At 45.5% G+C, this 13,265-nt stretch overlaps 1 long non-coding RNA gene across 2 annotated transcripts; it reads left to right on the top strand.

The window, feature by feature from the left end:
* Positions 1–6,660: 6,660 nt before the first annotated feature.
* On the top strand, positions 6,661–9,444 carry LOC109748200 (uncharacterized). Of its 2 annotated transcripts, none has more exons than XR_002229316.2 (4): positions 6,661–6,787; positions 6,930–7,214; positions 8,651–8,780; positions 9,099–9,444. It is a non-coding gene; the product is annotated as an uncharacterized lncRNA (long non-coding RNA). The 2 variants fall into 2 exon arrangements; XR_005768140.3 differs by having other exon boundaries at positions 6,687–6,805.
* The last annotated feature ends 3,821 nt before the right edge of the window (positions 9,445–13,265 follow it).

Raw genomic sequence — 13,265 nt, 5'->3', positions numbered from 1 at the left:
TCATACGACCATTTCAGGCGGTTGGATGAAGATCCTACATATCCTAACCCTTCTTCTTCCTCGTCTCTGATTCTTCTCATACAGAACACCGCACGGGCCGCCGGCCGAACCACCGGCCCCACCGTCTGTGTTCCTCCGCCACCACCACCCCCAGCCCCGCCCCCACCCGCGTCGAGTTTTCTTCGTTCGGCGAGGCCCCACCACCGCCCTCCACAACCACCGTCCCCACCCAAGACCCTTCCTTCGCACCGGCGAGCTCTCAAAAATTGACCGACCCAATTTTGAAATTTAGTCTACTGTCATTTAACTAGTGTGGAATATAAAAGGGGAAAACCATAAGCATTGCGAGTATAGTGTTGAGCGTGCCATGGCAGGTCTAAAGGTGCAAACTGGACAAAGGCAACTTCGCAACCAATGTTTGCTTTCAACTAACAAGTAAGTGATGGACAAGAAATCAGAGTAAAGTAGTGGCGATCTATTTTCTTGCTGCGATAAATAAGTTGAGTAGATACGAAAGAGTACCGCCTCTGGTGCGGTGTCGTGTATGCATCTGCTGAGAATTTGACGATGCTGCTGTAGCGATGGCTGTCGGCGGCGTGGAAGCAGATCTAGGAGGGTAGACGGTGGCGGCAGGGCGCGGTGGACGAGACGGTCGTGGGAGCGGCGCCGGCAAGGTGGACGACGGGGGGGATGAAGCGAGAGGACGGGATGCAAGGATCCCGGTCCGAAGCCGTGGTTGAGAGAGGTCGATCTCTTGTAATGGCCGACAGCGTCGGGGTATCAGCTCCGGCATGGTGGAGGAGAATGGCGGTGGATGGGGTGGCGGACGGAGGAGGCTGGGGTGGAGAGGGTGTTTTGGCGCTCACGGAGTACGAATGGGGAAATGGAGGGAGAGAGAGGAAGGGGAACCATGTCTTCAGGGCGCGCTTGTCTTAAATGCGAGGAAATTTACAAACTTAGCCCCCGTTTAAAATTTCCTACATCACAGCAATATTAGTCGGTTGTGGATAGGACGGTAATCTCGCATACACCGATTATTTGCCGACGAGAGTTTGTTTTGGCGCCCACCGTGTATGAATCGGGGAGGGAGTCGATTTCGGCCGAGGAGACACTATGTTTTGGCGCCCACCGTGTATGAATCCGGGTGAGAGGCGGTTATGTCATGTTTGAGTGAAATTACAAACCTACCCCTATCAAAACCTATAGAAATCGAGCCGATAGGCTTTGCATGGCAGGGATAGGCAGTAATTTCCATCTCGCAGATTTTGGTTTTGGGCGGTTACCGCGACTTTCCCCGCTTCGTTCAAATTTTTGCAGAGCAAGAGTGCACGTTTACCGTGCCAACTCAATTCGAATCCAGTTTGTATTCTATTTTTGTTCGAGCACGATCCATTTTCGATTGGAATAAAATTCTATATACATCATTTTTTATATATATACTTTCAAAAGCACAACAAAGAATTCTGCTCCTTTATATGTATAATATGGTTTACAAATACAATGATCTCAAAATCATAAGGTTGAATTCAAAATATTTAAACCAAATTATGTTCTACTAAAATGTATGGATCAGTAATATCTACATATTAAATAACATAGATGCGCGTGAATTCATATGAGTATGCATGTTTGATAGATCAAATTTGGTTCGAGTATGAATTACATGTATAATCATCTCAAATTCAAATATTTGAATCCCTTTTATGTTGACTCCTTTCACGCCCATCTCTCTCGCATGCATGCTCCTTCATGTAGCTATCACTCTCTTTTCTCCAGCTCACCCGCATGCTCACTTCATGTTTCTCCTATCTTCGCAAACATGGTCTCTCGACGTCTCCCCTGAGAAGTGTCACACTCTCCCTATCATTATACATTACAAGGTTTTCATTATCTCTCATGTCTCTACCGTTCTTTGGTATCACTAGGTACCTAAGCTTTCTTTTTCACCGCCACACACAGAGTCTCACTCTTCTTTCACTTTGTCTTTCTCTCTATGGGGTTCTCTCTCACACCCTATATGTCTCTAGATATGACTCATACCACTAAAATTACTCTCTCCTGCAGACACAACATTTGTTGCGGTCTCCTTTCCGTCTCCATCCCAGTTATAAAACTGACATTATTCATTTGTTTACCGATCAGACAAACTCCCCCCCCCTCTCTCTCTCTCTCACACACACACACACACACACACACACACACACACAACTCCTGCTTCCACTCCCCTTCCCAACTACCGTCTCTCTCACACACACACAAAACTCTCGCTTTCGCACCCCGACTCGTATTTCTCTCACAAACATTTATCGACTAGCCTCTAGATAGGTTTATACACCCGCACACTCGTGCTTCCACTATCACATACATGTCTCTCTCGCACTCCTTGTATCTATGTAGATTTTTCTTCCCTTCTTGAGACACGCCCTCTCGATCGTGCACACACACACTATCGCCTCATTTTAAGCTGATACCTCTCGCACACACACTCTTTGTGTCTTTGTCACACATGCACTCCGTCCTCCTCCTCTCTCCCTCTCTCTCTCTCACACATGGGCTTTTTGCAACAAATAGAAAGATGCCCATGCGTTGCACGGAACATCAAGATGCATTTTTATGAGTAGTTTATCTTGTGGGAGAAAAGGATAACGAGGGAAAGCCTTATTTGCAAATGTGGAGAGGGGTGTGGGTATCTTTTTGCAAAATTGCCATAGTTTCCTTCCTATCCGCCAGATATAAATCGGACAGCCTATATTGCAGGATGGCAGGCACACCATCATCACCAACTCTGTTTTTTTATCTCTACTCTTATAAGAAGCATAGTCGGTGATGATAGTGTGCCTGCCATCCTATAGTATAGGTCGTCCAATCTATATCTAACAGATAGGAAGGAAACTATGGCAATTTACCCGCACTCCTCTCCACATTTGCAGATAAGGCCTTCCCTCGTTCATCCTTTTCCCCCACAAGATCTTGGTGTTTCGTGCAACGCACGGGCATCTTGCTAGTAAGAGTAGATATTAGACATATACCACTTCTCGAATCTTGAAACCAACAACATTCCTCCCTTATCTCATCAAAACCGCCAAGGAATATATTTTGAGTGAAACATAACATATTTTTTAGTGATATACGTATTTCAAAACTAGACTCTTTTTTTTATCAAATTGGTGAATATGTATTAATCAACTTTGATCGTGTGGCAACGCATCATTCCACAATGTAGTGCCTATAGATTTTTTAAGAAGTCAAACTTTGCAAACTTTGACCAAGTTTGCAGAGAAAAATATTTATATCTACAATAGCAAAAATATATAATGCGAAACTACATCATATGACGAATCTAGTGATATATGTTTCGCACTCTAGATGTAAATATTTTTCTCCACAAACTTGGTCAAAGTTTGTGAGGTTTGACTTCTCAAAAAATCTATAGGCACTACATTATGGAACGGAGGGAGTAGTTATTACCACTGTATAATTTTTTGGACACCAGACAAATGGTGGAGTACATATACGAAGAGAAGAGGCGCACGCACGCAGTCGGTCTCTCGCTGTCTCGCACACATGAGAGTTATGTAAAGGCACCGTTAACAAATAAACCATAAAACCTTAGGTGCACGATTGCTGCATGCACGGGTACCGGCTACGTGGTGGAGCGCACCTTTGTAGGAATAGTCAGCTCGCGTGATAATTTGATCCGTAGGAGTTGATGGTCGGGGCCACAGGTGAACGACCTGGAGGCGGTGGCTCGCCAGTTGCCACAGATCGAGTAGCCATGTTTAAAATATCATTTTTTTAGCGGGGTAAGAGTTCCGATATTCAATGGCGCGTCATAAGTATTAAGTAGTTTTTAGAACGATTGGTATGGAGCGAAAATGGAATTCGTAACTACTACCTCCTTGGCGTTTGGTTGTATGGGTTTATGTTGCGAGATGTTGAACCTGGTAGTTCTAAGGCAAATACTATGGTTTAGATGTTGGTTTTCAGTAATGAAAATCAGAAGGGGGAAACCCTTCTTTGATAAAAAAAACTACTACCTCCGTTCCAGTTTACTAGTCCCCATCGTAGTTTGGGTCAAAGTTTGTCCACGAATTTTACTTGTAAAATGTGAATGGAAAACGAAATTTTGTTATACCCAAACAAAAAAGGACTGGAGGGAGTGATTGCTCTAACACGGACACGACCTCTCATAGCGTAGGCATTGAACCGGCGCGCCGGCCAAGAGGGCCCCACTCGCTGCAGGCCCGACTGAACACGCCTCCTCGCCGCATGCAACCGGCTTCAGACTGCCCCGCCTGCCTCCATTGAATCCGCGTGTGTGCTGGCAACATGTCCTTCCGCGAGCCGGCCATCATTTTAGAACACAAAAAATGACCCAAATATAATTAATTACGCATGGTCTTGACTTGTTGTGCTCGCAGTGGTAGCAGGAACTAGAGTTTTTTCTTTATTTATAACTCTCCTCACATTTTTTTGGCTTTGAAGTGAATCATGGCTGTGGACATTATCTATGAATGTGCAGATACCTATGAACATGAGTTTGATGTGGAAGTTGAACTTGGAATGTCGGGCTTGTGCATGAACTATACCATATCCAATGCTTCGTCTGTTATTATTTGGAAAGTAATTGCTGTTATTACATGACCCGAAAAAAATTATTTTGTGCCACATCAGTAGATGCATGGACATCACAACAGGCATGTTGACTGGATAAACATTTGAACCTAGCTATTATGAAGGAAATTTTGTATTGACAACAGTTTTAGATAGCAGGAGACGCCTAGCCTGCTCTGCCTCTGCTAGCTTATTTCTGGCTTCTTCCATCTCTTCTTTGGCTTGGGTGAAGAGAGCATCTGATTGCTCTTTTCGTTTCTTTAGGAACTCGGCTACATTCTCAAGGGTTGTTGCACGCTTTCTTTCAGCCTTTACTAGAGCCACGAGGACACGAACAGCCGACGACTCCACCTGGCTTGTGTGTAATCCAGCATCATTAGGGAACTGGCACCTTGTGTGTAATCCAGCCTCATTTTGGAAACATGATCTCAAGGTTGACCATACTTCCCTCCTCACAGGAACTGCATCCTGACATGAAGTTACTTCTTTTTTAGATCAATACTCAGAGCAACCCAGATCCATTTAGTAGAAGCCAGATAAACAGGACTAGTAGAAGTGAATTCAAAAGGGAAAATATAAAACAGACTACATGGTGAGAACACCCACTTCCTACATCAAGCTAAAAACGAAAGCATTAGGACGATTAAGACTCTTCTTATTACACATCAAAGAACACGAGGCTAAGAGAAACAGAAACTACGACATATACACATCGAAGAACACGAGGCTAAACGAAAGTAATTGAAAGGGTGTTATTTACCAAAGCTCGTTTTACAGGTTCGGTGCAGCTCCTCTTTAACTTGCCACGCAACTTGAAGATGTCCCCAATATCCCGGGTTTGGTCTTCATTGCTCCTCTGCATGTTCGCACTCGTGGTTTTAAAATCTCAACATGGCAAGGAAAATATACTACTAGTAATACCCACGCATCTTGTGGGCAACATTAAAGCACTCGTCTGCCATGTTAGAGCATCTCCAACAGAAGCACAACGCGCGGCGCTTTAAAAAAGCGTTTACAGTGCTGAGATCGAGAAGTAGAGATAGAGAGTAGAGACTAGAGAGTAGAGACTAGAGAGTAGAGGATAGTTCTTAGCATAGATATAGCATAGATAGATAAAAAAATAGATAGTTCAACTACTCCTCGTCGTCCGACTCCTCCTCGGTGATGTCCGCCTCCGACATCTCAATGTAGGCGTGAAGATACCGATCGTCATCGGATTCCCAGGGCGACACTGCTCCTAGCCTCACGTTGAATTGAGCGTCCGCTTTTCGCGTACGCTTGTCCTCGCGATAGGCGGCTCGCTCTGCCCTCCTCTTCTCCCTCTCCGCCCTCCTTTGCACGTAGAACTCACACTCGTTGATGATGTCCTGCGGGAAGCGTTGGCGCCACAACGCCATGGCTTCCTCGTCCATCTCGGCGATGCCGAGACGGTGCTCCCGCCTTCGGTTGTCGCGACAATCATCGTCGGTGATAAGCCGCGGCAGAGGCGCGAGTTCCTGCGGCCGCTCCCATGTCGGCACGTTGGGGAAGTTCAATGTTCTATGAGGCCACCGGAGGCGCCACACCGCCACGTCGTACGTGCGGGTGGCCTCGTTGGCGGTGTCGAAATTGCCGAGGCCGAGGCGCATCCCGCGGAACTGGATCTCCGCGGAGAAGCCGCCGGAGGGGCGCCCGCGGACGCCGCGGTATCCCCAAGTTTCCCGGCGCGGCGGCGGCATGGTGGTGCGGCGGCGGCGAGGCGATAAAGAGCGGGGAGAGAGCGGTGGCAAGGCACAGAGCGGGGAGACAGCGGTGGCAAGGCACAGAGCGGTGGGAGGGCGTTGGATTTTATAAAGTGTGCCGGACGCCGCACGCTAAAACTAGCGCGCGCCCGGCCGATTTTTCCCGCGCACGCGCGATCCTTTCCCGATGTCCCTGCTATAGTGCATATCTGGCGATACCGTGCGTGGTATGATACGCTGATACAGGATCATGTGGACCGTTGGATCTGGATTGGAGGCACATGATTGAGTAGCTCAGTTCGCGTTGGAAATTACGCACGAGGCACCTCGACTATTTTGTAATTCGGCGACTAAGTGGATATTGCTCTGTTCTGTTCGGCCTTTCTTCTCGATACGGCCTGTTTCCCCACCGCCGCCGCCTAGGTCATGTCCTACCGCCGCCGGCTACCATGGTGCGTGCCCCCTCCACTGTTAGTCTCCTTACCCCCCCTCCCCGCGCCGCTGAAGCCTAACAAGTCGCGCGAGCCGAAGACTATTCAGTATCTTGGCCTTTTTTTTGGTGTTTGTATTTCTGATTTGATTCATTGGTTTTAGGACTGGATATCGGCGCTGCGGGAGTCGGTGTCGTTCGAGGGGTTCCTATCCGAGCCAGTCCAGTGGTATACCATGGCACATGTCTGCTGGCACCGACGGCTACCATGGCGCATGTCCAATAGCCGTACAGGTCAATTTTTCTGCCGGCTGCAGCAGGATCTGCCACCTCCAACTGCGATGTTGCGTGCATTAGCAGTTCTGGACCAATCTAGAGTTGTACGCCATTCTTGCCCATGGCTCGTTCGTCGGAAGTGCAACACATATGGGAGGAGCCGAGCTCATATGGTTAGTTCATGCTTTAATCTCAGTGTCCGTCGAGACATCTTGTTTTTAGAATAAAAGATTGGCTTGTCAATTGCTGCCCACAATGTAGCCCTTAGTATAAAAATTTATCTAGCAATTCAGTCTAATAGATGGTAAAGGTAGTTCAGAGCAGAGATATGTATAAGTATTTTAATCTTTGAAGAACTAGAAGAATGTCTATCAGTGTTGTAATGTCGACTGACACTTCCTCTCCTAACAATAACATGTCTATGTAAATACACATAATCTTTCTTATAAAGTTTTCTAGAATGTTTCTTACATACAGTTAGTTGAGAACCACACGTACAGCCTAGCGTAAGTGGGCATTTAGACTTATACTGAGTCATGTCTATAGATTGAGTAATTGACAAAATTCGTGCCAAATGAGGCTCAACAAGGCTTGACTAACAGAAATCCCGGTTGAACTCTCAGTCAAACTGAGACCACTGAGTACTGGAAATCTATGTGCTTGTTCTCACATCGCCGCAGCTGGAACTAGAAAATTTTGACGGATCAATAGTTTTTCACGGTGTAATAAACTGACTTACTGGCCATTTATGTTCTCATGAGGTTTATGGCGCATACTACCAGACCAAAAATCTTTGGGGACAACTACAACTATGCATTGCTTGTCTCACATCAGTTTTTGGATTTGGAGAAGTATGGGAACATGTGACAATGTAATATGTTTGATCTGGCTTATATAAATATTTTCCTGCCTTTTCAGGATGACTGTGTTTCTCAAGTATAAAATATAGTGTCTTCTTTGACTTTTAACAAATATTATGGGTAAAATAAGAAGTTAGGACTGTTTATATTCCTAAAAAGGAAACAATGGCATGGAGGGTGAGTAACAACAATTTCGTACCTGGTACACTGAACTCAATACATGTGCAGTTATCGACTGCTACTTTCTTAGTTAGCTATGTAGAAATAGTTCAAGAAACAGCTGACAACGAGGGGGAAAAGGAAAAGGAGGTGAAGATAACTCACTTAGTTGTGAGCATGTCATGGTTTTGTAGTTCAACAAATTATTTCCTTTTACATGTTCTTATAGGTCAAGAAACAGTAAAATCGACCAGGAGAATTAGATGATGCGACATATATGCAGGTTATTTGGCATGCCAAAAGTGTTTGCAGATTTCTCATATTTAATGTTGTACGGTGGTAATAGAACTAACATTGTGTTCTTCTTGAGATCATGTGTCTATGGAGATGTTCCAAACACAAGTTGAGGCTAGAGTTTGTTCCAAGTACTGGGATCTAGTTCAAACTTAGTTTGCAGTTTGAAGTTGATAGAATGTAGCTGACACCATATAACTATTTAAATTTCATATGAAACATGTGGTATGATGTAGATTCTGTCAGTATTCTTTGTTCTGTTAGTGATTTCTTCCTTTTTGTTTTTTTATACACAGGGATGGTGGAGTACATGTTTTTGTATGGTTTGTGGGTTGCTGGTCTAGTGGCATCTAACTTTCTGTTGTACCGGTTGTGTCACAGGAATGGAAAGCTTACATTGTGCTAACTTGAACTGAATCACCTAAGGTTTGTTACTCTTCTTATATGCCTCTCATTTACAGAAAACCTGTAGAAGTTTGGTTGTTTGTTGATAAGAACTTACGGTTAATTCTGTCATTTTCTATGTAACGGGAACATGGTTAGTACCGATTCCCTAAAACAGGGTTGGTGTGCTGAGTTCTTAAAACCAGGTTACTCATGTGTGTGTACCCATCCTTTGGACCAGACCTCTCGATATAAGTACACAAATGAATTGGTTCAATTATTTTAAATGGTTTAGGGTGAAGAAGATTGGGTTGTTTTCAAAAGGCTTTTTAGGTCCTAATTCTTGCTTTTATCATGTAGGTGTGCATTTGCGCTGACCAATGGGAGCGTACATGCTGCAAACTGCATGGCTCGCAGCTCTCAAGTTCAGTTAGTTGTTAGTCTGCTGATAAGCCACGACCAACTTAATGGTTCGTTCTAGTACTGGGCATTGTCATGGTCAGCTTTGGTTCTAATTCTGTAATTGTGCTCAGAGTGTAGTGCATCTTGTAGTAGCTGAATCTGTAACTAGCCTTGGTGGCCATGTAATTCAGCTGGATCTAGTATGTTCTCGCCCTAGTACTCGTGCTAACTAGTGTCAAAAAACATCTTACATTATGGGACGGAGGGAGTAATTATCTATGAAAGTTTCAGTTTCTTGACCTAATTCTTTTCTGGATTTAAAAGTGCAAGCTCAGATGGAGATTGGCGTACTGTGCTTTGGTCCAGGAGAAACAACCAACGGAACTGTCTAAGGCAATTTTGCAAAGACATGTTACTTTCTAGGGGCAAGGTGCAAATGTTCCAAGGGGCCATGTGTAAATGCATCAGTGACTTGATCCTGCCCCTTTATTTCAAATCTGACATACCATCCATCCCTGGAGCAGCGTATCATCCCATGGATGGTAGCACTAGATATTTTCTCGTCCCTGCTATCTCTACTCTCTTCTCTACTGTTATATTTATTTTATATTTAATATTTACTTCTCTATTCTCGACTCTTTTTTTCTTAAAAAAAACAAAGTTGGTGATGATGGTGTGCCTGCCATCCTGCAATATAGGCTGTCCGATTTATATCCAACCGATAGGAAGGAAACTATGGCAATTTTGCATAAAGATACCCACATCCCTTTCCAGATTTGCAAATAAGGCCTTCCCTCGTTCATCTATTTCTCCCACAAGATAAACTACTCATACAAATGCATCTTGATGCGTGCAGCGCATGGGCATCTTGCTAGTTCTAAAAAACTTTTTATCATTTGCCACACTACTGGTTGCAGATGAAGAACCTACCCAAGCACAGCGCGATACAGGAGCGACGCACAATTACAAGTTGATATTCTGTTGGACAATGGAGGTTATAACCAATTACTTTTACGGGAACAATAACAACCAGGAAATTTGAAAGGTGTGTATGAACAAAATTGGAACTGCACAGGTACTGCTAAGTGATTCAATACACACATTACCAATTGAGGAGGAGAACGATGGTCGCGGCGGCCTCAGTGCATCATGGTCAGCAACAGGAGTCAGTTCATTTTCCATGACAGTTGTGCTTCTGCGCTTGGCGTCGGCTTCCGGGAAGCAGATCTGAGACCGTGGAAGACGGTGCCGGGGAAGAGGCTTCGTGTACGACGACGACGGTGGACCGGCTCCAGTGCGGCGTACGAGGTCATCGATGAGGCAGATGCGCTGCGGTGGACGAGTGCGCTGATGTAGAAGGGGAGGAGCACGAAGGTTGCGGTGCCGTGGAGAAGTCTATTTTGCGGTGGGTATAGAAAATGGGGAGTATTCAGGTGTACTACTCTGGGTGCCGGGGTGTGGTTGGCTGGGTAGGGTGAACCCGAAGTTACAAAAACAGCCCCCTACCAAGCGTCATCCGTAGGCCTGTTCCGAAGGCTATGATGGTAACTTCGTAGTACTCGAATCAGGGTCGCGGGAGATTTTCCCGCCGACCTCAAAATTTTGTGACACTGAACTCCCCGTGTGGCGTGCTGGGTGATTGGGCTAAGCAACTAGCGAGTAGTACTAGTAACTACTAGTACTCCCTCCGTTTTTATTAACTTTGCATATTAGGTTTGACTGAAGTTAAACTTTCTAAAGTTTGACCAAGTTTATAGAAAAATATAAACATTTACCATAACAAATATGTATGATGTGAAAGTACATTCAATAATGAATCTAATGGTATTTATTTGTTACTGTATTGTATATGTTAATATTTTTTGTTATAAACTTCTGAGAGTTTACAAAACTTGATTTTGACCAATGCTAATACGTGGACTTAAATAAAAACAGAGGGAGTACACATTTGTTTTCTTAGTTTGTACTAAATTAATCATTTGTTGTAATTGTGAAATAAATATATTAGGCTACTGACTTTGAATGTAATGGTCTATACAATTCAATAGTTGCAATCATTGTTGAACTCCAAGATGTATACGGGGTCTATAGTACTTCACAATATGCTCAAACTCACATAATCCCAGTCAAATGAGAATCTAAATGCATTTCATAGTTATTACTTTGTAGGATGCAACAAAACCAACCATAACTCTACATCATCCATTATAAAAGCAACATTTTAAACACATCCCAATGTGGGAATGAAACGTGTAGAGAGAGCTTGTGAAGATGGAGCAGATAGGGCGGGAAAGAGTGTATGTATGTGGACGAGAGAGTAGGAGACAAACCTAACGAGACAGAGAGAGAGGAAGAGAGAGGAAGAAGTCAGGTCAGTGAGAAAGATGGAGACATGTAATATACGTGAGATGCGTGTGCATCGGGATTCTGTACACGTGGAAGGAGAAGAGACAACATGTTTGATGAGAGAGCTGGAAAAACATGGAAGAGAGGGGAAGGATCTCGTGGGTTGAAGGATTGATCATTTTGTGCGGGGGAGAGAGGGATTGGTAATTTTGTGCGGGGGAGAGGGGGGAGGAGTTAGTCAGCCATCGTCACATCATCCTGCTTCCAAATGGCCCCGCATTCTCTAGTGCAGCGTGGTCGCCGTCTTCGATCTCCTCGATGCCCTCTTTGAAGATTGAGGTGTTGTGCATGCTGGGGTGCAGAGAAGCACAAGCGAGAGTGGTCGCCATATAACCTTGGATGGGGATGAACAGTGTGCTCGGGGGAGGGGGTGTGTGCGTGCGGTGTGTGTCTGTGTGTGTGTATGTGTCAGATATTGAGAGAAATCAAACCTATGGAGAGAAATGTGTGTGTATGTGACGGAAAGCTACATGCTAAATAGGGTTTTCATGAAGAGATTGTGCGTGCGAGATAGAGAGCGATGTGCGGGCCTTGAGGTGGGCAGGGGCCGGGTGAGGGTGTCAAAATGTGTGCGTTGATGCATGTGTTACATGCGATCGTGCGAGGGACGGACGAATCGAGAGAGATGGTTGTTGTGTTACGGATGCTCCCCCCTTCTCTCTCTCTCTCACACACACAAGTAAAATAGAAGACCGTTATCTCATGTATACACAACGTATCGGCATCTGTCTATGTCTCACTCATGCATGATCATTTGCACATTCAGACCTCTCTATGTCTCTATCACACGCACACCGTCTCCACATTGCCCTTCCGCCACAACAAACATATGGACACATACACACGTTCTCTCTCAGTCACACACACAAAATCAGTATTAAAAAAAACTAGGGCGCACCTAAAACGTCCAAATCCAAATAAACACGAACTGGAGCTAAATTCAAATATATGGAAATATTGCAGCGCCAAGAACTTTTCCAGGAAAAAAAGTTGAGTAATATTCGGGGATTGTTTTCACACACACAAAAAGGTTCGGTGGATGTCCTTCGAGCGCGACACGGTGACGCACCGTTCAATCGACCGCGCGGCCGCGGTTCACGCGCTTGCACAGGATTCCGTATCGTGGCTGTGGTAACTAATATAAGCGCTGCCTCAGTCTAATGTTTACATGTACTAGTACGGTTTTCTTTTAAGTTTGACCTACCCTATATAAAACTAAACTAAGCTCCCATATGCACACTCATCAATATGCCGCCGCCGCTGTTGCGCATGCCAGCGCCCGCCTGCTCTGGCCAACAATTTCTCGCCCATCACCGCCGTGTCGCCGCTATCCCTGTGCCATGAAGCCGAAGGCTTGCCCGCTCACGTCGTCTGCAGTCCCTCCTCGCGATGCCACCGCGCTGCCAAGCACGCGAGCAGCTGGTGGAGCCGCGTCTATGCATGCAGCGTACGAAGAGGAGGACGAGCGCGTGCTCCAGCACGCTGGTGAGGAGGAACTAGCGTGTCATTGTCGTCTCCGCCTGCGCGGAGGAGGCGCGCATGGTGGCTGTCACGGCGGAAGCCGGTCGCGCCCGCGCCGAGCCCGCAAACCTGGTGCGGACGCGGAATCTACCTTCGAGACCTTGAATGCCACGTGGATCCTGTAATCTGAAGGAGCAATTTGGGTCAGTCGACTCTTGTGAGCCGTTGGATGCAACATGGATGGCTAGAAGGGCTTCT

This window comes from Aegilops tauschii, chromosome 2, assembly GCF_002575655.3.
Source record: "Aegilops tauschii subsp. strangulata cultivar AL8/78 chromosome 2, Aet v6.0, whole genome shotgun sequence".
NCBI classification, from domain to species: domain Eukaryota; kingdom Viridiplantae; phylum Streptophyta; class Magnoliopsida; order Poales; family Poaceae; genus Aegilops; species Aegilops tauschii.
This window is presented reverse-complemented; position numbering and strand designations above follow the sequence as displayed.